Genomic DNA, 25,867 nt, shown 5'->3' with positions numbered 1-25,867 from the left:
GCGGCTCTGCATCCAGCTCGGCCTGAGGGCGCTCTGGGGGGAGGGCACAGCCACGTCCACGCGGCAGAGGGACGTGGCAGCTCACAGGCTGGACCAGGACAGGCCAGGGCTGCCAAACCAGGAAGCGCCTGGAAGAACACAAACCCCAACTTGCCCCTCCCCAACACAGAAATACCTGGAAGGGGTGGGTTTCCCCGAAACACAAGATGGGGCACAGGTCCTGTTTCTGGATTTCCAAGGAACAGGGTCACCCAGAGGCCAGAAGACACAGGCGACCCTGGTGTGGAACCAGTTCAGCAAGACTCAAGCAGCCGCAGCTCAGACACTGGGCAGAGCCCCGCTGTGGCACCCGGCTGGCCCAGAGTGCAGCCCGCCCCTCACCCGAGGTCTCCGCGGTCCAGGACCAGGCTTCTGCAGGTGCCCATGAACAGCCCGGGTGAGGGGTAGCTAGGGGGCCTCCCTGAGCCCTGGTGTCGGCACCCAGATCAAAGACGGAACAGCGCTGCCGTCCCGGCCTCGGGCCTTCCCGGGCGGTCGAGTGATGCCCAAGCTCGGATGTGTGTTGGTCCTTCCCCTCAGAGCACGCGTGCTCAAAACCTGCCACGTCCCTCGACGGTTGTGCGGGACAAAGAATTCTTGCTGCTTTCATTTCATTAGATGCAGGGGATACGGGTTTGATTAACAGAATACTTAGTGATCACCCACGAAGGACTTTGGCTTGGGACGAAATGTTCTAAAATTAGGTTATGATAATGATTGTACAACTATAAACATAATACAACTTATTGAATTATTGAAGCAAAACAAAACAAAAGGACTTTGACCACAAGGTTGGCCTCCCTGGGAGCATCTTGGGGGGAGTGGCCGCAGGTGGGGATGGATTTGGGGTGCGGCTCGCTGGCTGGCCCTGCACTCCCCCACGACGACGACCGCACCCCAGGGGTCCCACCTCTCTGCTGCAGCGAAACCAGCCAGCGTTTGTCTTGCTCAGCGGGGCGCTCACAGTTGGGCTGTGTTCTCCCAGCCGCCTGTCGGCCTTGAGGACAAGGGAGGCTTGTTTCCTGCTTGGGCAGGAGGTCAAGGTCCCCGCCGTGGGCGTGTGGGGTTTCCCGTCTCAGACAACTTTCCCGCGAAGGTTTCTTTGGTGCTCGGAGCTGCGTCCTCCCTCTGGCCTGTTCTGTTTGTTTTTTCCCGCCAACCCTAGTCCCACCCCCACCCGGCCCAGGCTTTTCTGAGAAAAGATCCATTTTCAGGACACATAAAGTCAGTCCCACCCCGAAGGCATGTCCACTGAAGCAAAGCCCAGGCTCAGATCCAAACCCGGTGGCCGCTCCTTCTAGGCGCCTACACTGTCACAGCCGTGTGACCATCAGCCAGACTCACGCTTGTGTCTGCAGGTGAACGTCTGGTTCCGGCTCCTCAAGAGTGTGTCTAGGGCGTATAGCAGTTCCTGGGAAATTAGCCCCATGCCCAGAAAGAGTGGAGACACCTGAACAGCAGTGATTTGAAACCCTTACCGACGGGTGAGCAGAGGGTTCACAGCCTTTGCTTCCCCTGAGCGGGGTCGCTCTCCTGGCGCGCGCACCGCGGGGAAGGCAGAGTGCGGGCCGTGTCCTTGGTCACCTCAAGGGGACCCCACGGGTCTCCACGATTTTACCCCCCAGGTCCAGACGCCTCTCGTGGCCCTTACACATCTGTCCCTGAAGCTCAGCACCAGAGCCGCCTCCGGGGGGTGGAGGGGCGACCGGTGGGCCCACTGCCCAACCCCGACGGCTATTACCGCCCTCAACAGCCAGTCAGGTGTCAGTCACCCCGGACAGCCTGCTGGACTGCCTGCCCGTGGTGGCTCTGAGATGTGGTGTCCGTCCTCTGGCTTCTCAGTGTTTTATGTCTTGTCCCCTGACCTGGGCCCTTGTCCCCTGACCTGGGCGTCAAGTTCTCCGGGAGGCGGCTTGCCCGACATCAGGCGTTAGTTTACTTTCCTGTCAGTTTTCTGGCTTCTTCAGTCACCACCGGAAGTCCTACAGGGCTCACCCCGACCCAGTTCCTCCTCTCGGGGATCCGGGTGGGAAGAAATGGATGGGCAGGAGCCCCTGAGAACAGGGGTGCCCCGCTTTCCTCTGGGGCTTCAGCATCCGAGGTGGGGTCGACCTCCAGATGGGGCTCGGACTCACTGCTGGCCCCTGAAGCCTTGTCCCCGGAAGGAGTCTCGCCTTCTTGCTGGCGGAGACCTGGTCAGTGGGGGCCGGTGGCGAGTGACCAGCCCCGAAGCCCACCCCTGCCCGTGGCCAGCTTGAAGTGGGGCGGGGCAGGGCCGGCCAGCCTCTGCTCTCTCTGGGCACCAGGAAGGCCCAGGGTGCCTGCCGTCTCCTGCCCCCTCGTGCCACGTGGCAGCTGACAGTTAGAAGTGACTCAGGGGGAGGGCCCGCCGCGTAGCTCCCCTTCCTTCAAGGTCAAGAGCAGGAAGCACTTCACTCACTCATCTGGGAAATCGCTGACGTGATCGTGGGTGAGCGTGTGTATGTGTGTATTTGAGTGTTCGCATGTGTGCGTGTGAGTGCCAGTGTGTGTGTGTCCGAATCTGTGTGTGTGTTCACGTGTGTACCGATGTGGGGGTCTGTGTGTGAACATGCGTGTGTGTGAGCCTCTGTAGACACGAGTCTGTGTGTATTCCAGTATGTACGTATAAATGTGTATAGCTGTGAGTATTGTGTATTATGCATGTGTGTGTGTGAATTGCATGAGGTTCATGTGTATAAGCATGCATTGTGTGAGTGTGCAGGTGTGTGGATGTGTGTGAGCTTGCATGTGTGTGAGCAGGCGTCCCTTCTCCCTAGAACGAGGGCAGAGAAGGGTGGAGAGCCTGCCTGCTAAGCCTTCTGCCTCCTGCCCCGAAGGAAAGAGATGAAAGATGCAGCAGCCGCCTCCTTTTCGGTGGTGAGGAGGTGGTGGTGTGAGCTGTGGGTTCCGTAATTAAGTGGGAGGCAGGTTTGCGGCTGTGTGTGTGGAGAGACCACGCGCACGTTGTGGGGGAGCGGGTGGCGCTAAGTGCTCCTGGACCCACTGGAAGGGGAAAGGCAGGCGCCCTGCACTGCAGACAAGAGCACAATTTCCGTGAAGAGAGAGGAACCAGGAAACAGACAGATGGAGGCAGGATCAGCTCTCGAGGTTCCAGACGACGTTCAGAAAATCAAAGCCACGGCCTGGAAGGGGCTCAGAGTAAAGCTGGGGCAGGTGCATCTCGGGGCCTGGCAGCACCTCCTGGGACACCCCCCTCACAGCCCTCTGGAGCCCCACTCCACCCGGAATCCATCCTGCGGTGTTGTGGCAGGGTCTGTTCAACCCTGAGCGTCCCGCGCACGCACCTTGGGGTCAGGGGTGGCCCGTGGAGAGACTCCAAGGCCCCTCCGTACGGGACAGGGTTCCCGGGAGAAAAGGCCAGAAGCACTGCCCTGCAGGAGTCCCCGGCCACCCCCCATCTGCCACCTGCCCTCCCCACTGGAGCCCGTGTGCCCGCCTCTCCTGGTGTCCATGTGTGTTCACACCTGAGGGTCCCTGGTGCATCTGAGCTGTGACCCCTGAAGTACAGGGGGAGGAGCTGGTCCCCACTCGGTGGTGTCCGCAGATGGAGGCTGCTTCCCGTGAGGGCGGATCCCCCCACCCCCGCTTCCACAGCCCCCTGGCTGGAATGAATGGTCTCCACCCCGGGTGGCTGTCCTGAGACGCTCCTCTCCTGCAGAGAAGGGGGGTCCCTCCCTGGCCCCAGAGCCCCTGTGGGTGACGCGAGGCCACCCTCCAGGCATTCAGTGTAGACACTTTGACATCGGTGCTTGGCTGCTCCGCCCCCACCCCCGTGACAGCCCCACAGACAGGAGGGGGGTCTGGGTCTTGACTGGCTGTAATCAGGATGCGACGGCCCCGGGGAGCAGTGGGTGTCCTGGCAGGTGGCCGGGGAGGGGCTCTGCCCCCCCCGCATCCCCACTCTGACGCTCCTGCAGCCTCTGTGGGAGGTCTTTGTCACCACTGCCCAAGGGGAGTGACACACAGGAGGGGACAGGAAAGGTCAGAGCCCCCACCTCCTGCCACACGAGGCTCTCAGTCTAGGGGCGCCAGGAGGTGAGGACAGGCCTTCCTCTGGTCCGGTTCCCCCAACACTTGGTGGCGCTTCTCTAAAAGCTCCCCCTTTGTCCAGGTTCAGCCTCTGCAACCTCCCCTCAGCTGGAATAAGAATCACGGAGAGGCACGCCCACTGGGAAGGCCCTTTCCTCACTGGCCACAGCCCCTCAGGACTCCTCTGTGCCCCCACCAGGGTGGCCACTGCCCCATAAGCCCCTAATCAGAGATGCTGCGGCTCTCCGGGACCAGGGGTGGTGGCAGTGCTGAGGCAAAGGCCAGGGCGTCTCTGCACACCCGCACCTGCAAAGCTGACGGCTGAGGAGGCTGCCCCATCCCACAGCCCCGCAGCCCCGGGGAGCATCCAGGCCGCAGCCGTGGACATTGCAGCAGGCGGTGGCCGACACTTGAGAGCACCTGCGATGGCAGCAGGAGGTGGCGTTGCCTCGGAGGTGCTCAGCGATGCGTCCAGAAGGGCATCCTAGGTTCTCGTGGCCACACTGCCCATTGGCCCCCAGCACAGCCCAACGAGGCCCGAGGGGGCAGAGCCCTCACCCTGCAGGGACCCCCACCCCCGCCCCATCGAGTGCGCACAGGCCCACATGGGGCAGAAAACAGGAAAAGCAGCCCCGGGCAGCGGGGGTTTTCCTCCCAGAGGACGTCTTTGCAAACCCGGCTTCCAGCCATGGCTTCGCCTCCCACCAGCTTCCCTGGGTCAGCAGTGGACACGAAGCTTTAACTACGAAGTCACTTTCTGTGATTGTGACGGTGACATTTTGTTCAGCGTTTAAATGAACTCTTTCAACATTGTGCTCAGCAGCAAGAAAGCGAGACGAGGGTCACCTCCGCGCCCCTGTGTCACCCCTCACGCTCTGGACCTGCCTGGTTAGCGCTGCATTCGCCTCACAGCCTCTCGGCCGCCTCCTCTCCCTGCCAGCGCGTCTGAGCCTCCCCTGCACAGGGCACACGCACACCCGGGAATACCCCTAAAAACTCAAAGCAGACTTTCCAGCTTACAGCGTCGTGCTGTGCTGCACACACTGCCTGTCCAGGGAGCCAGGCTCCCCTTAAATAAAGCATCACATCAGAGCATCTTTTTTTCTGAGACCCATTTACCGCCAGCATCGCCAGGGCCACAGGTCAGATTTGAAAGGCCACATTGTAGGTTTGGTCTGGAATCATCTGGATAAGATTCACTCATATTCTATCCGTATAAAGACACTGATTCGTCTTCCAAATACAAGCCTTAGACACAGAGCGGATTGCATCCCCATCTGCTTACTGACCCCCCCACACCGCCCCCCAGATGAGTCTCCCCAGCTGGTTGCATCCTCGGAAGGCAGGGCCTTCCAACACGGTGTCCCCACATGGTCTACCTTAAACCAGTAAGGTCTTTCTTGACATGCAGCTGCCCTGACCCTTGAAAGGCAAGGAAGCGATGCTTACCCGTCTGCAGCAGCAACGAAAGCAGGCGAGGAGAGAACGTACCCATTCAAAGCCGGGTGATACCTGGGGGTCCAGCAAGGAACCTATAAAGAAAGGTCCTTGTCAGAAAAACGGGGGCGGGGGGTGGGGGTGCAGAGAACACACTGGGCGTTAGTGACGCAGGTGAGCCGAGAAGAGCAGGAAGCAGGTGGTAGATTACACAGACGTCTGGGCCCAGGGGACGGGTCTACAGGGACGGAAACCAACCGGCCTCCGACTTACCCTCAGTAACGACAGGGGCGTGAAGGCAGAGCAGTGAGACCGGCTGTAGTGACACACCCGCCCCGTGTCCCCTGCTCGTGCAGGACCCAGAGCAGCTTCATCTCGCGCCGGAGCCCGGAGAAGTCTTCCTCGAAGAGCTGCTTACCTCGGAGCCGAGCCAGCAGGTCCCGGGCAAGAATGGAGGCCTCCCACTCTTCTCCCCCTCCCTTCTTTGTCTTCCTATTTTCTTGGAAAAATAAGTTCCTAGTTCTCTCCCTCCCTTTCCTTGGTCTTTGCTGAGCTGGCGGGGCCGGTGGGGCCTGAGTCAGAGCCCAGACGGTGACCCAGGCAGACGAGAGGCTGCAGACTCACCAGAACGTCCCGAGGACGGAGCACCTGCACGGGCTCCACCTCAGGGGAGGGGCAGCGGTCCTGTCGCTACAGCACAGTGTAGAAGGACCCTCGAGGGCACGGGGAAACCAAGAAATCCGTGCGGCTCACTTTTTCACGCCCTCCCTTTATCCCGCGGTCTGGAACCGAACCCACCACACCGCCAAGATGCACCTGCGCATTTTAAAACTTTTGTTCACAGCCTCTCGAGGCAAATCTGAATAACATCAAAGACAAGGAGGAACATTTTAAAGCAGCCGGAGAGAAAAGACCTGTGAGGGGACCGACCCCAGAATTCTCCCGAAACCACGTGGAGCTAAACCACGGTTCTGCAGGGAGAGAGAGGCCGTTTCCAGACAAAGAATGAGGGTCCCACCTGCAGCCCCGCGTGAAACGGCTGGGGAGACCCGCATTCCGTCAGAGGAGCTTTAGAGCCAGACGGGAAGCGAGATCTGGTAGGAAGAGCGAGCGGTGACAAGTCTAAACCGCCCGGTGACCGCGAATAAACACGGACAGCGCATGTCTGCCATCCGAACCCGAACCGTGATGGCTGGGGCTCGGAATCACTTGCACATAGAGCAGAACCAGGGAGCGGTGCAGCGGGCGCAGGAGCCGGGTGTCTCCGCGCCTTGAGTGCCTTGAGCGCCTTGAGCATCTCGGCGCTCTTGCTAATAAGAGGGGCCGGTGAGGCCGTGTAGGGTCAGCCCTGAAAGCATAGCTGGAGACCCTACACCTTCCAGCCTCCGGAGGAAACAGGGGACAGGAGAGCCAGATCGTTTCAATAAAAGGCAAAAACTTAAAACTGAAAAAGGCAAGGAAAATCGTGGCAGGTAGAAATACCAGTACGAGCTGGCCACACTAAGTCCAAACACAAGCAGAATGCAACAAATACACAGAGGACCCCGCCCCCGCCCCGAGCAATGGACAGCAGAGCCCAGATCCGTGTCCTCAGATGGCAGGCGTCTGGATTTGGGTGGCAGAGCCTGCGTCCCAGGGCACTCGGAGGGTCTCAGCGCCAGGCTGGGAGAAATGGCTAAAACCACGAGAGCAGAGCGTCGTCTGGGTCTGGGAGTTTGCAGGCTCCTCCTGCACGGCGATGACCTGGGCTTACACAGAGGGGTTACTTCTCCCTCCCGTCCTGGGGACCGAGCCTCCTCCTTCCTTGTGGGCCTGGAGAACAGAACCCCACAGGCTGCTCCAAAACCAAGCCCTCTGTTCCTCTGAAGCCCACAGAGCTCGGCCCCCACCCCCGCTCCCTGGTGGGGCTTGGAGAGGGCACACCGACCCCTGGGAGGCTGCCCCGAAGTCGTCTCCTGGACTCACAGGTTTATGTACACGGACAGGTCAGCAGAGCTGGGGGAGGCCCGAGGACGGGTCCCCACGGGCTTGGGTCCTAAGTCCTGGTGGAGCCGTGCGACGTGGCTGCCAGAGTAACGATCTGTGGTCACCGGTGGGGAAAGACGTCCCCGACAGGAAGTAAGAAAGGTAACAGAGTCCCCTGTACGACGGGACATCACGTCTCATGGGAATTCATTCACACGCCATCTCGGTTTCAGTTCAGGCGCCAAAAAACCAACGGGGACGGTTCCGCAGGCCCTGACTGTGGCTCTTCGGGTGGGGGTGGGCAGGACGGTGGTTACGGAAATTTTCATCTTCCCGTCTTTCCCACTTCTCTCTTTTTTTTTCTCACTAGATTGTATTTATTGTACAGTCAGCAGGGGGAGCAATAAAGAGGGTTGTTTTCAACGTAAAGTTATCTTTATATGATTTTTTAAATTGCTTTGTGCTTTGTACTAAGAAGGGGACTCCCTGAAACCCCGGGCTCACCTCGTCTGTTATCGACCTGGACCTTGCAGGATTATTTCTCTGATGCGACTAGGCCTTGCCAAGTTCTGCTTTCCTTTTTTCCCCAACAGTTCTTCTTTCCTTTTTTTTTTTTTCTTTTCCCAAAAAGGAAGAGGAGGGATGTGGGCTGTGCAAAACACACTTGGCAAAGGATTCCCTTTGTGCTGGGAAAGCATCCGTTTCGAATACACACTAGAGCGTATTTTTATTCATCCAATGACCCTCAAATTCAAAGCTAATTTCATTTATCATAGAATTTATGTACAAAACGATTTTTGCCTTGACGAAGAAAACTAATGAGATAATTTCTACAGCATCTTCACCCTCTTCCAGCCTCCGCGACGTCCTCTGTGTCCTCTGAAAAGGCCGTGTGTGTAACACAGAATATTTGCTTTGTTACAGCAAATCAGGATCCGAGGCAACGCCAGGGGGCCGTCACCCCCAAATTGCTTCCACTGTCCTTTCAGCAGCACCATCTGGCTGCCAAAGCGCCTCCCTTCGGAGCTGCGACCCCGTGGGAGCGCAGCTCCTGGTCCCGCTGCCAGATGATGCCTGAGGCTTCCTTTCTTCCCACCTCCTCCCTCCCTCCCTCCCGCCCCCGCTTCTCCCTCTCGCTGTCTCTCTCCCTCCCTTGGTTCTTTCTGGGGAAGGGGTGTAACAAGAGCATTAACCTCCAGCAAGTCCCCCAGGATCTGCGACGCCCACAGCCGTTGCTCCAGGCTTCCCGACCTGGGTGCCCGTGACTCTGCCTCCACAGGGCACGGAAGGGGGGATAGTGATGACACAGCACGTGGGTCACTTGGGCTCTCGACGACTTCAGAGTCCCTCTTTAATCTAACGCCTACTGCACAGACGGTAACGACCACCTTCCTTCCCAGGTGGTGAAATCCCGAGGCTATGGCCAGTCCGTCCACCTGGGAGCAGGCCTGACATCTGAGCCCCGGCCGTCTGTCTCCCGAGACTGCGTGCTTAGCCGGACGCTCCTGGGGTGTCCGGAGAGGTGAGCAGGAGGTGAGCAGCCTGGAGGAGGACCGGCTGCGCACGCCTGCCCCGCTGGACAGGGACGCGCATGCGGGACAGCCACCGCCCACCCCGGGAGAGCTGTTCTGGGGTTTGATGTCAGACGTGCCAGGACGTGCCAGGTGGCGGCCGAGAGCAGGGAAAGGGAGTGAGAGGGCCAGGGCCCTGGGTGGGGGAGGGAGGGTGGACCAGGGAGCAGGCTGGGGAAGGGAAGGAGCCTGGGTCTGGGGCCAGACCACGTGGCGAGGCCCAGCAGGGTCCAGCAGGCTGGGTGCTGCTCTGACTCCACCCACAGGGGCGCTCACTAGCCGGGACGCTCTGCACCTGCGTGCTGGCCAGGAGCAGGACGGAGACTGTGTGCTGGGCCCCAGACATCGTGGCCACTGCCCCCAGAGCCCAGGAGCCTGCACGGGGCTCCCAGGCTCCCACTCCTGGGCAGTGTGTGCCCCAGGTTGGGGTCCAGGCCAGGTCCCCAACTCAGCGCCGACCAGACTCCAAATCCAGCATCCCCTGAGCGCCTGTCCTCTGGGGCTCCAAGGCACAGCCCTGTTCCTGGGGCTGATTCTCCAGTCTGTGGGGTTTTTTTTCCCCGGCCACACCAGCGGGAACATGAGAGTGGGTGAGCTGTCTGTGTCCCAGCTCCATCCACGGGGACACACTCCCTGGCCGACAGAACCACAGTTTTGTTCCCATTGCTACCCCCTCCCCCCGTAACCGCGTCCTCCTGCCACAAGGACTGGGGGCTGCAGCCTTGGGCATCAGACATGCCCGGGGCCTTGGGGCCCCACTCCAGGGGTTCAAGACCCCTGACCCACTGACAAGCCACTGGTCACACAGCAGGCGCCCCCAGGGGACAGCTAGGTCCTGCAGGGAGGACAGCCTGTCGGACTGAAGAGAAAGACACCCCGCCACCCCCACGGCCCCGGCTGGGGTGGAGGACGCCGCCCAGCCCCGCTGTCCTCAGCCTCTGACGACAGGGGAAACCGGCCCTCGGACGAGGAGCCTCGCATGGCCGATGGCCAGGCTGATCCACTGATTCACAGACCCGCACTCCCCACCCGCCCAGGGCTTCCTGCTTCCTGATGTGCAAGGCAGGATGTTTCCTTTTTTCTTTCAAAGCCAGTTTGAGTCAGAGTTTCTGTTTCGCGTAGCTGAAGGCACCAGCTATTCCCTTTCATGGCCCAAACACTGGCCCGCAGGCCCCGAACCATCCCAGCGGGAAGGCTGCAGCCTGATGCGACTTCGGGGGGCGGCTGCCAGGCTCCCCCCGCCTTCCCGGCAACGGGGCCCTTCCTCCCGCTCTGCGCCCTCCGCAAAGGGAAAACCGCGGACAGCGGCGTCGGCCCCGGTGCTTTTCACTGAAAATGTCTTTCCTAAGGACGGTCAGCACTTTGACGTGTTGGTCCTCAGGCCTATTAAAAATACGACGTGTGTGAATTTGTCTCCATCGGTACTGAGTTTAGGAGCTGAAATAAGGGTTTGTAAATAGCAATAAAAGTACATCTCTCCTCCCCTTCTCAATCCCGCCAAATGGGGGTAACGGTTAAAATACCATAAGCCCTCGGAAGGAGAAAAAAATTACAGGCAAAGAAATACAAATGCAGATTCTCAGATTTCTACAACACAGGGCTCCGGGCGGCCACGGAACCAAGCTGTTTGTAAAGAGTTCTTGTGGGTGTTGTTTTTCCTTTTTTGGCCGCACCCGCGACACATGGAAATTCCCCGGCCAGGGACTGAATCTGAGCCGCAGCTGTGACCTACCCACAGGTGTGACCTACCTGGCACACTCCTTAACCCGCTGTGCCAGGCTGGGGATCAAACCAGCAACGCCGCAGAGAAAAATGGGATGGTAAAGCCACAGCCCTGCAGCGAGCACGCCCAAGAGTGCTAAGGAGAAGAAAGCAAGTCTCACACCTCGGAGCAAGCAGGCTTGGGCTCCCAGGTGAAGACAGGCTGGCATGCTTACATCGTCGTTTTGTCCTTTGATCAAAAAAAGACGATTTAGTTAAAAGCAGCAGGATTCATGTCAAATCCACAAGACCTTACAAAGAATACGCCTCCTAGAAAAATGAAGATGTCTCAGCCACTGAAATGTTTGCCAATTTCTTGAGCAAAAATTAGCTCAAGAAAGTAAATGTCAAGGTCCCTTCGTGGTGCAGCAGTGAACGATCCCGCCAAGAATCCATGAGGATGCGTGTTCGATCCCTGGCCCCGCTCAGTGGGTTGAGGAGCTGGTGTTGCCATGAGCTGTGGTGTAGGTCGCAGACGCGGCTCGGATCCCGCATTGCTGTGGCTCTGGTGTAGGCCGGTGGCTACGGATCCTATCAGACCCCTAGCCTGGGAAACTCCATATGCCGCTGGTGTGGTCTTAAAAAGACAAAATGACCCAAAAAAGAAAAAAATAACTAAAGTAAATGTCACACATAGAAACGCTGTCAAGGCCACTGAGACCAATTAACAAAAGAAACTTCAAAATCTTGGAGTTCCCGTCGTGGCGCAGTGGTTAACGAATCCGACTAGGAACCATGAGGTTGCGGGTTCGACCCCTGCCCTTGCTCAGTGGGTTAACGATCCGGCGTTGCCGTGAGCTGTGGTGTAGGTTGCAGACTCGGCTCGGATCCCGCGTTGCTTCGGCTACAGCTTCGATGCGACCCCTAGCCTGGTAACCTCCACATGCCGCAGGAGCGGCTCAAAGAAATAGCAAAAAGACAATAAAAAAAAAAAAAAAAAAAAAAAGACAAAAAAAAGAAAGTTCAAAATCTAATGAGATCCCAAAAAATCTACAAAAAATACAAAGAGACAACAAAAGCCATCAGGAAGAGAAACCCAGATGAAATGAACAACAGCCGAAGGCTGAGGGCGGAGGGGGGCGGGCAGGCAGGAGACTAGAGAGTCCTCCGGGGCCTTCCTCCTGCGCTCAGACACGCACACATGCAGTAAGTGCACGCACACACACAAGGCGCTTGCACACACGTGCACAAGACCCACTTGTGTGTGGTTTCAAAAATACAAATTAGGGAGGTCCTTGGTGGCCCAGCAGGTTAAGGAACTGACATTGTCACTGCTCTGGCACGGGTTCGATCCCCGGCCCAGGAACTTCTGCACACCGTGAGCAAGGCCTACATGTGTGTGTGTGTGTGTGTGTGTGTGTGTGTGTGTAAGATATATAGATACACACACACACACACACACACATATGTAAGATAATTACTTAGAAATCTTAAATATACGCACCAGTATAATCTAAAACAAGATAATATGTGATCTTCCAAACACCAAAAAGAGCAAAGTGAACAAGTCCCTTTACGGGGCGTGCGGATGTCACAGGAGGGAGGTGACAGACAGAACCCCTGAAAAGGAAAGGGAAAGAAACGCTGTGTGAGAAAGAAGCCCCCAATCAGGAGCACGTACTATCCCTGCTGGACTATTCTCAAACTCGCTTATTTTTTTCCCGTAATTTTGGCCGTATTTTCTCACCACAGGTACCACCATTGCTTTTCCTTAAACTGACTCACTTTTTTACTTAAAAACATACTATAGCCTTTTTCTTAAGCAGAAATAACTGCCAAGTCATGGGTCTTCAGTATTCTCTTTTCCTGATACACACTAAAGCAGAAAATATTCAGGAGTTCCCGTCGTGGCGCAGCGGAAACGAATCCAACTAGGAACCATGAGGTTGTGGGTTCCGTCCCTGGCCTCTCTCAGTGGGTTAAGGATCCAGCGTTGCCATGAGCTGCGGTGTAGGTTGCAGACACGGCTCAGATCCCGCGCGGCCGTGGCTGTAGTGTAAGCCAGCGGCTACAGCTTCGATTGGATCCCTAGCCTGGGAAACTCCATATGCCGCGTGTGTGACCCTAAAAAAGCAAAAGGACAAAAAAAAAACAAACAAACCAGAGAGCATTCCTACGTGGACCGCATAGGTTATTTCCTGAAGGAGCAGCCATGCTTCTATACTTGGCAAGCACCTGTCTTGGAAAATCTTACTAAATAATAAATCTTACTAAATAATATATATTTTTTAAATTTAGTAAATTAAGTAAACATTAATTTATTTTGTTTTTACTTGCCACAGACCCAGAAGAATAGAGACGGCTGTGGCAACAGGAGGCTTTTGAAATCTGAGGTTTTTTTCTGATCCTTCGGCATCAGACCCTGAAAATGCACCAAAAACTCCCGCGCACACAAACTCACAAACGAGGCTCTCACTGAGATTCTTTCTGCTGGAGCCCAGCGCGTGTCCATGGTCATGGGACCCCCCCAGGGTGCCGCAGTTGGGGCCACCACATGGTGGACGGGCCCTGCTGGGCAGGAGAGGCTGACTCTGTGTGAGGTTGTGTGAGTCTGACCTTGTGTGAGGATGCAAGTCTGTGACCCTGCGTGAGGGCGTAGGTCAGGGCGAAGCGGTGGCAGAGGCTGGGGCAGGGTAGTGTTGCCGAGAGAGCAGCGGCACAGCCTTTGACAGGAGAGCGGCCTCTCTCTGTGTGTTATGGGGCCACCCTCCCTGGCCCCCGACCCCCCCCAGCCGTGTGTCTGTGACACTCCGTTCCCAGGTGACCCTTTGGGGCGCCTGCCTCCCACACGTCCAGGGAGGGGAGAGCGTGGGAGAGGCCCTCCCAGCTCCCCCCACCCCCCGCGGGCCCCTCCCGGGCACCTTGGGCCCATTCAGGCTGTTTGCTAGGGTCCTGCGGGAGGTTCCCCAGGTCCCCAAAGGTGACCCACCCCCCGACCTCTGCACACGGCCCTGAAGGTGACCCGCCCTGACTTCTGCACACCACCGGGCACCAGGGGTGGCCCGAGCTCTCTGATCCCCTGGGGTGTCCCACCTCCCAGGGGACTCACGCCCTCGGCCATCAGAATTCCTGGCGTGGCCCCACGTGGCCAGGCTGACAGCATCAAACACCCCGCAGGCTCTAGAAGAGAGACCTCAGGAAGCTCGGGGACGGGCCTTCTCTCCATCACATCTGCTCCCTCCAGGCCTCCTTGCCGACACCCAGGACCAGCTGCGTTCTCCCCTCCCCTCACGTGTGCATCAGCCAGCGGCCCCAAGTGTCCTGGGTCTGTGATAAATCCCCATGACACAAAGACATAAATGCTAAACGGAAGTGAATTTCAAGGCATTAAACAAAGTCTGGGTGTGGTGTCCTCACCGCTCCCTGTTCACTCAGATTTACGTGAGCAAAGCTTTGTTCTTTTTATTGCCTGACTTACTGAAGACGACTGCCATAAGATAAAATTAAAAGCCAGATGAAGAAATCAGAGTGAAAGGAAAGGAAAAAATATTCCAATCAAATAAGATCAAGGAGAAGAATTGTAAATGAAAGACATCTAAGTATGCTTCTTCCCTGTTTCTGAAGTTGGGCCAAAAATTTAATTAAGAGCTTCCCAGCGGCCAAAGCAAAAGGAACACAAAGTTGGTCAGGAAAATAATTTTTGGTTGTAGGATTTTTGCTCACATTTTCTCTAAGTCCACGTCTAAAAACTCTCCAGAGCGTGGAGGTGGGATCGTGGTTCTCTCTGCGTGGTGGGCTTGAGGGGGACCCTCCAACTCTGTGCATTTTCATCCTTTCTACACGCTCTCTGGTGAGCACACCTGCCATGCCCTGTTTTCCTGTTGCTTATCTGCTGCCACGGTGATGACCACAGAAGCGACCACACAGTCTCGGTGACATACGACATCTTGGTGTCACCTGGGCAGGTCTGGGATCCCGGGGACTCGTGTGTTCCGTGTCAGCCAGCTGTGGCCGGGCAGTTTTGCTCTTTCTGCTGGGTCCTTCCCCATCTGGAACGAGGGGCTGGCATGGCTCCGCTAAGCCTGGTTCTTGGACAATTGTCCCTGAGGACAGGGCACTGACAGCCCAGTGACCACGTGGGCACGGGTCTCTTTTAAGGACCGTGAGGCCAGGCTCGGAAGTGTGGTTGGAGTGTCGCGCTCTGGGAGCTGTGGCCCTTTGCTAACGTCATGTCAGGGTGCCCGCCTCTGCAAGTGCCAGAGCTCTAGGGGACGGCCCCTCCAGGCCAAGCCAGCGTCACCCGGGCGAGCGTGGTGGGGCGCGGCCGGGCCCGGCGGACTTGCCTCCGGAAGGAAGGGGTGAGGCGACTCCTGGGCCGGCCTTTGCCGACGCAGTCAGTTTGCTCAGACGCGGCGGGTGGTGGAGCTGTGTCCTGATGGCTTCCTTCCCCAGCAGTGACCCCAGAGGACGGGCTGGCCTTGGACTGGTGCCACCAGACATCACCGGAGAGCCCCTCAGCAAACCAGCAAGAGCTCGGCAGGGTTCAGCATCAGAACGGCCCACTCAACAGTGACCAAAGCTGAAACCGTCCGGGAAGGCAGCAGGGGTCCCCTGGGACTCCTCCCACATCCCAGGAGACATCACCTGAGTGGCTGCCCCACTGCAGGCTGCCTCCCTCTCCTGGGGGGCAGGGGTGGGGGACACCGCACAGCCAGCAGGCGCCCTGAAGCACCAGGGTTTGATCCCGCTGCACTTTCCTTGGCCAGCACCCTCGCAAGCACGTGCTGGCCATGGCTTTCCTTCCAGGACAAGACTGTCCGTGCCTTTTCTGGCATAGTCTGTGACCCAGCTCCAGGCATAGACAAAGCCAGGGTGTCTGCGAGGCCCAGTGACCTGGGGAGAGCCATTCTTTCCTACTATACTGTGGGGACAGGAAGGGGAGGGGTGCAGGTGCAGGTGACGTGTTTAGAGAGCTCTTCCAGACCATCCTGGGTCTGCCTTGACTTTGGTGTTACAGTTTGGGAAGGGAGGAGTTCCCGCTGCAGCTCAGCAGTAATGAACCCAACTAGTATCTGTGAGGACGCGGGTTCGATGCCTGGCCTCGCTCAGTGGGTTAAGGATCTGGCGTTGCCATGAGCTGGGGTATAGGTTGCAGATGCGGCTCAGATCCTGCATTACCGTGGCTGTGGTGCAGCCCGGCAGCTGTAGCTCCGATTCGACCCCTAGCCTGGGAACTTCCACATGCCGTGGGTGCGGCCCTTAAAAAAAAAAATCTGGAAAGGGAAACAGACAGAGGCAGGAAGTGGGGGGAAGCGGGTTTCAGGAAGCCAAGTCATTGACCTGACGTGGCTCTCGCATGTCAGCGCTGGGATTTAGACCGGGGCCAGCCTTTCACAGCAGGGAGAGAAGAAGAAGCGAGAGAAGGGGGCCGTTAGCATCAGTAATCCTGCTTCCTGAACTCTGATCTAGAGAAAACTGTGCAAATACTCAAGGGTCCCAGAAACCCGCCCCCCCACTCCTTCACTCCTGAATCAGCGCGGGAGGGACAAGCCAGGGCGGCGGGGGCGGGGGGAGCAGGGGTCAGGCAGCCCCTGGTTTGAAAGGCTTAGGAACTAATCGAGAACCTCAGACGGGTGTCTGTAAAATCCAGCCCCTCCAACAGGAGGCAGGACAGCAGGTCCAATCGAGAGGTGCTAACGTGGTGATGGTACAGGCTCCTTAAAAAGCTGGGACCCGGGGCCTCACCAAGAACCTCTCGTTTCTGATGTGAGAGTTTAGTGACATGAAAAGTCTTCCAGTGACATAGCATCTGACTTCCGCCCCCGAGGACCTGCCTCAGGACCAAGCATGAGGGGCAAGGCCCGCTGTCCTGGTGGGGCGGGGGGCGCGGGCGGGACCCCCAGGAGCAGAGCTGAGAGCCTGGGGGTGGCGGTCAGCTCTGGTGAGTTTGGGGACGGAGGGGACCGGAAGTCAGGACCCTGGCCCATCCCTCTCCCCCTGCACGTGGCCAGCATGGCCTCGGGCACCTGTTTAGGTAGATGTGATCCCTGGCTGCCGGGGGCCAGGGAACAAGCCTGGCACAGTCCCGTGAGGACGAGGGGCAGTGCCCTCCCCAGTATGTTGTTGTGTGAACAACAGCACTGTCCCTGGACGCGTTGGTTCCAAACGAGGCATTCTCTCAGGACGAATCCTTGAAGCACCCTGATCAGTTAGTTCAGGACTAGTTAACAACTACTGCCTCTGTACAAGGAGGTTTATTCTTAAACAGGGTGTCCTTTGGCTCAAAGGAGAAAAGATGCTGGACCACCTCCAAGTGACCCGGCAGCTTGGCTGGGAGGCCGTCAAGACGGGAGCTGCGCGGCGCATTTCAGGAAACTCTCCCCAGGGACCAGGTGGGGCGGCGCCCGGGAGGGGCTGGACGCCTGGTGGGGTTTGTGCCAGGGTCCCAGGTGCCGGGCCCGAGGCTAAGTCAGGGCTTTCTTCCACCTGCTCCCGCTCTCAACAGCTCCCGTGCCGTCCTGGCCAGAGGAGAAGGAATTCAATCCTGTTCAGAAGACAAGGAAGGAGGCGGCCAGAAGCCTGGGGACAGTGTTGGGACACGGAGACACTCCCCGGGCTGCCACAAACCAGCTCTGCCTGTCGGCCCGGTGTCATCATGTGACGAGTTAAGGCGTTTAAACGTCCTTTGCCGTCTGCGGGCTCCTGACAGTGTGGCAGGGAAGGAGCGCGCCCGCAGGTGGCTCACGGCAGTTTCGGTCTGGTTTCTGTGCGGCCGTCCAGCTGGCACAACGTGCACGGCCTGACGTCCCTGGCCAGGCGAGGCCTCACGAAGTGAGTTAGACAGAGGGAAGGAACGGACCTGCGCTCACAGGTGACACACAGGACACACCCTCCCTCCCTGGGGGCCCCCGGCCTCGCCTGCGGTCCCAGGCCACATGCGCCCGCTGGGCTCCGTTGGCACCAGAGCTACTTCAGGAAGACGGAAGAGCCTTTTCCCCTGCATTTCAAGGAAAAGCTATTAAAGAAACTCTCACGCAAATAAATCCTCGCCATATGGAATCTGCATAAAACCAAGGAAGAAGAGTGGGATTCTGGAAGGTTGGTTGTGAATTTCTGGGAAGGTCGGGTTTCGGGGAATTGGGGTGTATTGTTCACAGTGGTTGACGTGACGGCTTTATACACAGCAGCAAACCCAGCATGACTTGTACCCAAGATCAGGCAGAAAGGCGGGGTTTCCACGTCCACACTGAGTAACAGACACCAAGGCCAGATCACTGAAACGTCTCAGGGAAAGACGGAATACCAAAACAGGTCAATCTAATCAATAATTTTCAAAATTAAACTTTTTCAGTTTGAGCCAATCACAAGCAGGACGCCCCCTGGGCCTCCAAAAGCAGTCTATTAGGAGAAGCCCAGAAGGACGGGAGCAGGTGAGGGGACAGCGTGAGAACTAGCTGGACGCCGCAGCCTCAGAGATGGGCCGGCCTCTGGGGCGAGGGTCTGGCTCCTTACTGTCCAGGGAGCAGCCCACCCTGAGCCGGCCTGCTCCGGGCTGTCGTGAGGCTGAGCTGCTAAGAGGGGGGTAGGCCGTCCCCCTCCCCGGGGCGGGGGCTCCCCAGTATGCTTTCTCCTTCTTTCTTCTGCGACGCCCTGTTTGTAAACCTTCCAGCTTCTGGGTGTTGTCCCAGGCTCACCACATGCAGAGGCTGCGGAAGCCAGGTTTCCGCTTCCCGACACACGCCCCCAGTGTGAAGGCGGGCCCATCACCCCGATCCTCTGAGGCACTGCTGCCCCCTTTTAGGAGTCAAAGGCCCTAATCACAGAGCTTCCACGTAAATGCAGACTTTTTTCTCTTCCCATGGTTTAGTCTTTGTTTTTTGGCCGCAGTGTGCACGGCCTGACCTGGGAACTCAGGTCCCAGACCAGGGACTGAACCTGGGCCACAGCAGCGAAGGTGCTGAGTCCTGTAGCCACTAGACCGCCAGGGAACTCCCTCCTGGGTTCATTTCCATCATAACTCACTAGCTGAATTTGTACTAATGTATTCATTTGGTGCATATGTATTGCCTATTGTGTGTTGGGTGCAGCCACGGGCAAAACAGAATAAACCTCTTCCCTCGTGGAGCTCCCGCGCTGCCAAGAGACAGATGAAGAGCGTGAAACGGCACCGGGAACAGGATGTGGACACGACAGGGTCCTCGAGGCTGGGAGGGCAGGGGGGTGGGGGCTGGGAGAGTCCCCACCTTGAACGGAGTGGCCAGGGTACGGCTCACCTCCAAGTGCAGCTGGGCGAGGACCAGAAAGTGGGGGGTCCGCACGGGGATGGGGGGCTTCCTGGCAGAGGGAGGGAGCCCGCAGGGCAGCAGGGGTGAGAAGGAGCAGAGAGGAGGAAGCCAGGTCGGAAGGCGAGGCTGGGAGGAAGGACAGGTGTCCGGTGGTTCCTTTTCCTTCTGGGAGAAAGAGGAGCCAGGCCAGGGGTCCCTGTGCATTGCTGAGGATCAGCTTTGGGGTGGGGGCCGGGGGGGCACTGAGCAGAAAGGCTGGTGCAGGAGCCCTTCCAGCCCTTCCAGCCATGGGGCTGGGAAAGTGGCGAGTGTGAGGCCTGAGCTCAGCGTGGACGGCAGGGGCCCTTCCCTGGAGGCTGGGTGTGCGCGTGAGACGGACAGGGACCGGGCAGGTGCCAGGCTCTCACCTGGGCCGTGGAGGAGCCGGGGTGGGGGGTGCTGGGGCCGGGCCGCGGGTGGACCAGGAACCCCTTAGAGATGCCCGTGAGCCATCCTGGGGCGGGACCGTCCATCGGCATGTCGAGGGGATGGGAGAAAGAAAGGGCTGAGGACGGGTAAGAGGCCAGCGGCCGAGAGGGCACAGCCAAGGGGACTGGGCGTCCCGGAGGGCGGCCACACGGGGGAGGGTCCGGGGGAGGGAGGGCCAAGGCACCAAATGCCGTGGGCACGTGCCGTAAGAAGAGGCCCGGGAACTGATCGTTACAGAAATTACCTGGAAATTCTGACTTATTTAAAATACACTCAGGGGGTCTCCTCCAAACAAAGCCAGAGCACGGAACTACCATCCTGCAAAACCTAATCAATAATCAACATGTAAAAACTCGTTTCATAAGCAGAGTAGTAACATCCAAAAAAGGAAAGAGTATTTTCATGCCATTAGCTTTTAAAAGTGGCATCTGGGGAGTTCTCACCTTGGCTCGGTGTTTGACAAATCCGACTAGGAACCATGACGTTGCGGGTTCGATCCCTGGCCTTGCTCAGTGGGTTAAGGATCCGGCATTGCTGTGAGCTGTGGAGTAGGTTGCAGATGCGGCTCGGATCCCGCGTTGCTGTGGCTCTGGCGTAGGATGGCGGCTACAGCTCCGATTCGACCCCTGGCCTGGGAGTCTCCGTATGCCGTGGAAGCGGCCCTAGAAATGGCAAAAAGACAAAAAAAAAAAGTGGCATCTTGACAGAGCAGCACAGTCATTGACAAAGCTCCTATGCCTTAGAAACAAAATCCTGGGGAAGAAGGTAAGTGGACAAAACTCTGAAAATTTCCACTAATAAACATAAATTCGAAAAGAAACGACCCATGGGCAATGTCAGAAAAATGACCTCTAGGGTCAAAAATTCTACCCACCCCCTAACCCTGAGCCACAGAGTCTGAGGAAAGGCAGGGGGCAGGTGGTCTTCCCGGGCCGGGGAAGGGGGGGGCCGTCCCACAGATGTGCTGTAACCGCTGGGAGGGCAGGAATTGGAGCAAGAAGGCCCGCAGGGGCAGGGAGCCTGGCAGAGGAGGAGTCTCAGGTGCAAACGACCCAGGTGGGGCCTGGTCCTGGCAGAGGCTGAGGGCACCCCCAGAAAAAGAGGCCCAGCTGAGAACTTGCTAGAACTAGAAGATGCCAGGACCCCAGGCTCTTCACAAAATGCACAAAACCAAGAGCAGATTTCAGCTCCAACCAAATACAAGGGAAAGTTGCAGGGGATTCAGAAACAGATGGAGGCCAATAATTCATCATTAGAAAATTAAAGCTTATATTCAAAACCACGAGGAAGAAGCTAACACAGCTCACAGCTAATTAGCTCCACGGAGGAAAGGCCCACGGTCTCTCGGAGAGAGGGTCACACCAAGACAGGCCCATCGGCTGAACCAGGAGGAGAAGCCTGGCTTGTTGGTGTACAAATGATCAACAGTGACAATTCCTAATCAGACGTAGAAGTGAGCCAAATGCGGGGGCAACTGGTGTGTCAGAAATAGAAATGAAAACACAGAAAAAGATATATTCTGGGAAGACTTTCCTGAAACAAAGAAAAAGCAAGCGTGCGGATGTAAGGGGACTTTTTCCTGTTCCAGGAGTAACCAGTTCACAACCATTGATTACCGAGACGTATCGGAAGTTCCCGAATTTCCAGGATGAGTCACATTGCCCGAGCATCCAGGCGGAAAGCTAGACATCCGCGAGCTCTAAATCGGTGACGTCCAGGGGGCATCGGAATGGGACCCCTCCCGGTGACACTCAGTCAGAAGATGGGTGCCAGGGGCCGGGAAAAGGCGCTCAGCGGCCAGAACGCCCTGCAGAGGTGCCCTCCCCCACCAGGGAAGAATTCGGTCAACAGAGCCTCCATCGGGCCATCTGGGCAAAATACCTGATGGCAAAAATTCACCCATCAGCACTTCTCAAAAAGAAAACCCAAAGCAAAACAAAAAAAAAACCTTGATGTCAAAAGTTTAGTCATACAGCAGTTGAATCAATTAAAAAAAAAAGTATGAAAAAAGGATGCTGGCTCTATTTGAATACAGAAAGGATGGCAGCTAAACACTACACAACCACGGACACAGGACACAAGCGGAGGGAGCACAGGCCACTCTGAAAGCGAGACAACCTGCGAGGGTGGGCAGGGAAGGAAAACGGGCGGGAGAGAGGCACGCGCAGAGCAGAATCCAATCCTTCAGGTTATAACGTGACAACTTTTTTTAATTTAAAAAAGAAAGTCGACCGTCGACCCGACTTCTGAGCTTCTTTGGATCCTTAGAATTTTTAGGAACTAATTTCACTCATGAAATGTATGCATTGCCTTCCTTTTCCTCTTTTTTCATTGCATACAAGTTCCTTGAAATCTAATAAATGATGTCTTTTTTCAATGATTTTACAAAAATTTCTATCTGCTCTGACAACAGATGCACTGAGAAACTGCTGAAATGATGCTGACAGTTACTTTGGAAAGAAAAGAAAGTCTTCCAATGCCGTGGCCTGGCCTGGCGTCCGCAGGGCCCCCCGGAGTTTCTTCTTCCTCGGGTGTCAGCGTCCTCGTCCCGGTGCGGACCTGGGCGTCCTCCGGGCTCCGCTCTGTTGAAACCATGAACCTCGCCATCTCCAGCCGGTTGAGACGCTACCTCGCCGCCAAAAGGTCCCGGGTGAAGGAGCTGGCCATTATCCCCGGGGCTGGTGACCACCAAGAGGCCGCCTGACCGGATCGCAGTGTTTGGAACAAAGCAAAGCCCACGCAGGCTTTGGCGACATCATTCTGATTCGGCCGCAGCCGCCAGGCCCGGGAGCCCCGCGCTCCCCTCCCCGCCGCCTCTCCCGGGTGCTGGGAACAGGTGACCCTCCCTTTGCACAGGACACGCTCCCTGCAGACCCCTGACTCGCACAGGCTCTGCAGGGGCGCGGGGGGCTCCAGGGGGAGGAGACGGCTCACTGGGCAGATGGCAGGCAGCCCAGGAACAGGCCACCGTGTGGGAGCTGTGACACACCCTGGGCTGCAGCTTCTCAGCTGGGACACCCCAAGGTGAGCCCAGAAGGACAGGGGAAGGGGATGGGTGCAGGGAAAGAGGGCCCGGACGAGGGAGAGGCTTGTATCTCCCACATCAGGAGCTGGCTCCAGGCACCCATGACCATGAACCCAAGAGCCATTCGTTCCCTTCCGGCCACAAAAGTCCTACAAGTTGCAAACAGAAACCCGTCTTCTGTGAAACTGTGCTTCCAGCTCCCGCCTTAAGGATGGCCACGGGCTTCCAGGAAAGCTGTCTGAAGGGGGCCGATTCAGCTAGAGATGGAACAAAAGTGACCCGGACATACACAGAATTTTTTCCCATGTAGATTACCACAGAACAACGTTCAGTTTTTTATCTGAAAATTATTTTCATAAAGATTGTGAATTAAAATTTAGCATTTCCTCCAAACAGACTATTATTTATTTAATAGACAATAGTCCTGCTATTATTTATTAAATAATCTACAGTTTCTCTTACTAATTTGAATTGAATCTAGAATCTCTATTCTCTGTTATTAAAATGCTTTTTGTTCACTCCTGCATCCCATTGGTTCAATGCTATGTTTTGGCATCTGAAATCACACATTTTCCCTCTTGGCTCTTTTTCCTGGCTATTCTTGCAACATAAGTGCACCTGTCACACTCTCTGGTTTTACTGATCTTTTTTTTAATAACGATTTTTATTTTTTCCATTATAGCTGGTTTACAGTGTTCTGTCAGGATTCCACTGTACAGCAAAGTGACCCAGTCACACATGCATATATACATTCTTTTTTCTCCCATTATCATGCTCCATCAAAAGTGACTAGATATGGTTCCCAGTGCTACACAGTAGGATCTCATTGCTAATCTATGCCAAAGGCAATAGTTTGCATCTATGAACCCCAAATTCCCAGTCCATTCCACTCCCTTCCCCTCCCCCTTGGCAACCACAAGTCTCTTCTCCAAGTCCATGATTTTCTTTTCTGTGGAAAGGTTCATTTGTGCCGTATGTTAGATTCCAGATATAAGTGATATCATCTGGTATTTGTCTTTCTCTTTCTGACTGACTTCACCTAGTATGAGTTCCATCCATGTTGCTGCACGTGGCATTATTTTGTTCTTTTTTATGGCTGAGTAGTATTCCATTATGTATATATACCACATCTTCCTAATCCATTCATCTGTCAACAGACATCTGGGTTGTTTCCATGTCTTGGCTGCCGTGAATAGTGCTGCAATGAACATGCGGGTGCATGTGTCTTTTTCAAGGAAAGTTTTGTCCGGATAGATGCCCAAGAGTGGGACGGCTGGGTCATATGGTAGTTCTACGTATAGTTTTCTGAGGTACCTCCATGCTGTTCTCCATAGTGGTTGTACCAGCTTACATTCCCAGTTTTACTGATCTTAAACTTTGATTCAGCAATGATACAATACAACAATCTTTCATCATAGTAATTCACCTGTAATTTGCATGGTCTGCACATAGAGCAATGTCCGTGAAGTGTTCCAAATCCATGATCTTTCTTGACTTTTCACAAGCGGTGCGTTACCCCAGCCTCCTTTCACAGGCGCGGAGACGTACAGAGAGGCTGGCCGAATCACCTGTGTCGAACAGGCCAGACTACTAAGTGGCAGAAGGCAAGAGGACGCAGGCCTCCAGCACCGGTCTGCGGGCCCAGGGCGCCCCCTCCTTCCCTGCCAGCCTCCGTGCTGCTCGGCATCTCGCTGTCCCTGTGTCTCTCTCTCTCTCTGTTTTCAGCTATACCAGCAGCAGCACATGGAAGTTCCCAGGCCAGGGGCTGAATCCAGTCTGGAGATTCCACCTCCTCCACAGCTGCAGCAACGCTGGATCCCTAACCTGCTGCACCACAGCAGGAACCCCCACATTGCCTCGGTTTTGGTAAATTGAACCTGCCCGTGGGCGCAGCTGCTCTCAGGAGTCCCTGGCGCAGAATGAAGGCCCTGAGCCCATGTTCTGTGTCCCCCGCCCTCCTCCCCAGGCACGGGTTTGGGTTCTGTGCAAACCTCCCCCACCCCGCGCGTCCACCCCCCCCCCCAAGGCTCAGGGTACCTCGCAGTCACTAAGTGGATGCTGAAAGCTGCTCAGCCATCCCAAATCTGTCTGTCTCACAGGAAAGGCAGCGAGGAGACCCCGGGCGGTTGGCAGAGCAAATTGGAGCCTCGTGTGCCAACTCTCTTCCCACTTGCACATATATTAGCGAGACTTGCAAAGCGGTCAGGCCAGCGTCACTAATCCAGCCTCACAAAGAGACCCTCATCTTAAACCCAAATGGGAGAGTCCAGACTTCACAGCTGTTGTTTGGCGAGGATGTACCCTGAATTCGAAAGGAGAAAGGGAACTCTGGCTTCGGCGTGAGGATTTTTCAGGACAATTCCTCTCCAACTGCGACAAGACAGGCTGATAAAACCCGAAGCCCGGAGACTGTCTAAGGCAGACACACAGCGTTAGGCCGAGGGCAGCCCTTTGTCCGGGTGGCTGGGAGAGAAATGTTCTCTGTCCTTTATAAGTTTGTGTTTGTGTCCAGAACGTGTGAGTTACATGGCGACTGAGTATAAATCGCCCTTGAAACAGGCTTGTGATGAGACGTCCAGAAGCGCCTGCCTGCGTGGGGGCGGCTCTGACCGGGCAAGGAGGTGGGCGAGGCCGGGAGAGGGCTGGGCACAGAAACCTGCCCTTCGCTCCTCTCCGCCCCCCCCCCCCGCCCCCCGGCTGTCCTCTTTCAGAGATGAAGTGAAACAGAAAACACGCAAAACGTGTCTCCCAGGTGAGGCTGCAGAGGTCATTCACCGGCTAAGGAATCGCCCACCTGCCACGTCCTGGGCGCTGGCCCAGGCTCTGGGGACGCAGCGCCGCTGCTTGGGCCCCGACCCTGCTCTGCGTCCCCCTCACTGGGGCATCACTGCCTCGGGGCCCCTCTCCCATCCTAACTGTAGTAACTGAAGATGCAGCTCTGCCCGGAGGGTCGGTAAGGCGGCCCCCGGGCCGACCCACCGCAGACCCGGATCGGCTCCAAGGCCGCTGGCCGCTGCCCACATCTTCATCGGGCACCGGAGCTCACCCAGCCAGCCGTCCTGGACGGAGCCCCAGGGCGTCCACGGCACAAACACAGGTGCCCCTTAACCCCCGGAGCCACGCCGTCCTCATCCCACTGTGACACTGACGCTGCCGTTTGGAGGGGCCGCCTTTGCTTGGGCTGTGGACCCAGAGCTCCACGCGGCCGTCTCCGTGAGCGCGCGCTCAGCCCCATCGCTCTGGCAGCAGGTGCCCTCGTCAGAGCGGCCCGAGGTCGGGAGGTGAAATCCGGTATCTCATTGACA

At 56.8% G+C, this 25,867-nt stretch overlaps 2 long non-coding RNA genes across 2 annotated transcripts; one reads left to right on the top strand and one right to left on the bottom strand.

Moving 5' to 3' along the window:
• Positions 1–769: 769 nt before the first annotated feature.
• On the bottom strand, positions 770–6,145 carry LOC146405861 (uncharacterized). The gene is made up of 2 exons (XR_014839333.1): positions 5,821–6,145; positions 770–5,642 (listed from the first exon to the last, which is right to left on the bottom strand). It is a non-coding gene; the product is annotated as an uncharacterized LOC146405861 (long non-coding RNA).
• An 11,598-nt stretch (positions 6,146–17,743) lies between these two features.
• LOC146405860 (uncharacterized) lies at positions 17,744–22,955 on the top strand. The gene is made up of 2 exons (XR_014839327.1): positions 17,744–17,882; positions 21,951–22,955. It is a non-coding gene; the product is annotated as an uncharacterized LOC146405860 (long non-coding RNA).
• Positions 22,956–25,867: the final 2,912 nt, after the last annotated feature.

This window comes from Sus scrofa, chromosome 1, assembly GCF_054392235.1.
Source record: "Sus scrofa isolate SSC_HxYL_T2T_F1_AM1 chromosome 1, Sscrofa_HxYL_maternal_Yorkshire_Landrace_v2.0, whole genome shotgun sequence".
NCBI classification, from domain to species: domain Eukaryota; kingdom Metazoa; phylum Chordata; class Mammalia; order Artiodactyla; family Suidae; genus Sus; species Sus scrofa.
Note: the sequence above shows the minus strand (reverse complement) of the source record. Positions and strands in the feature narration are given on the sequence as shown.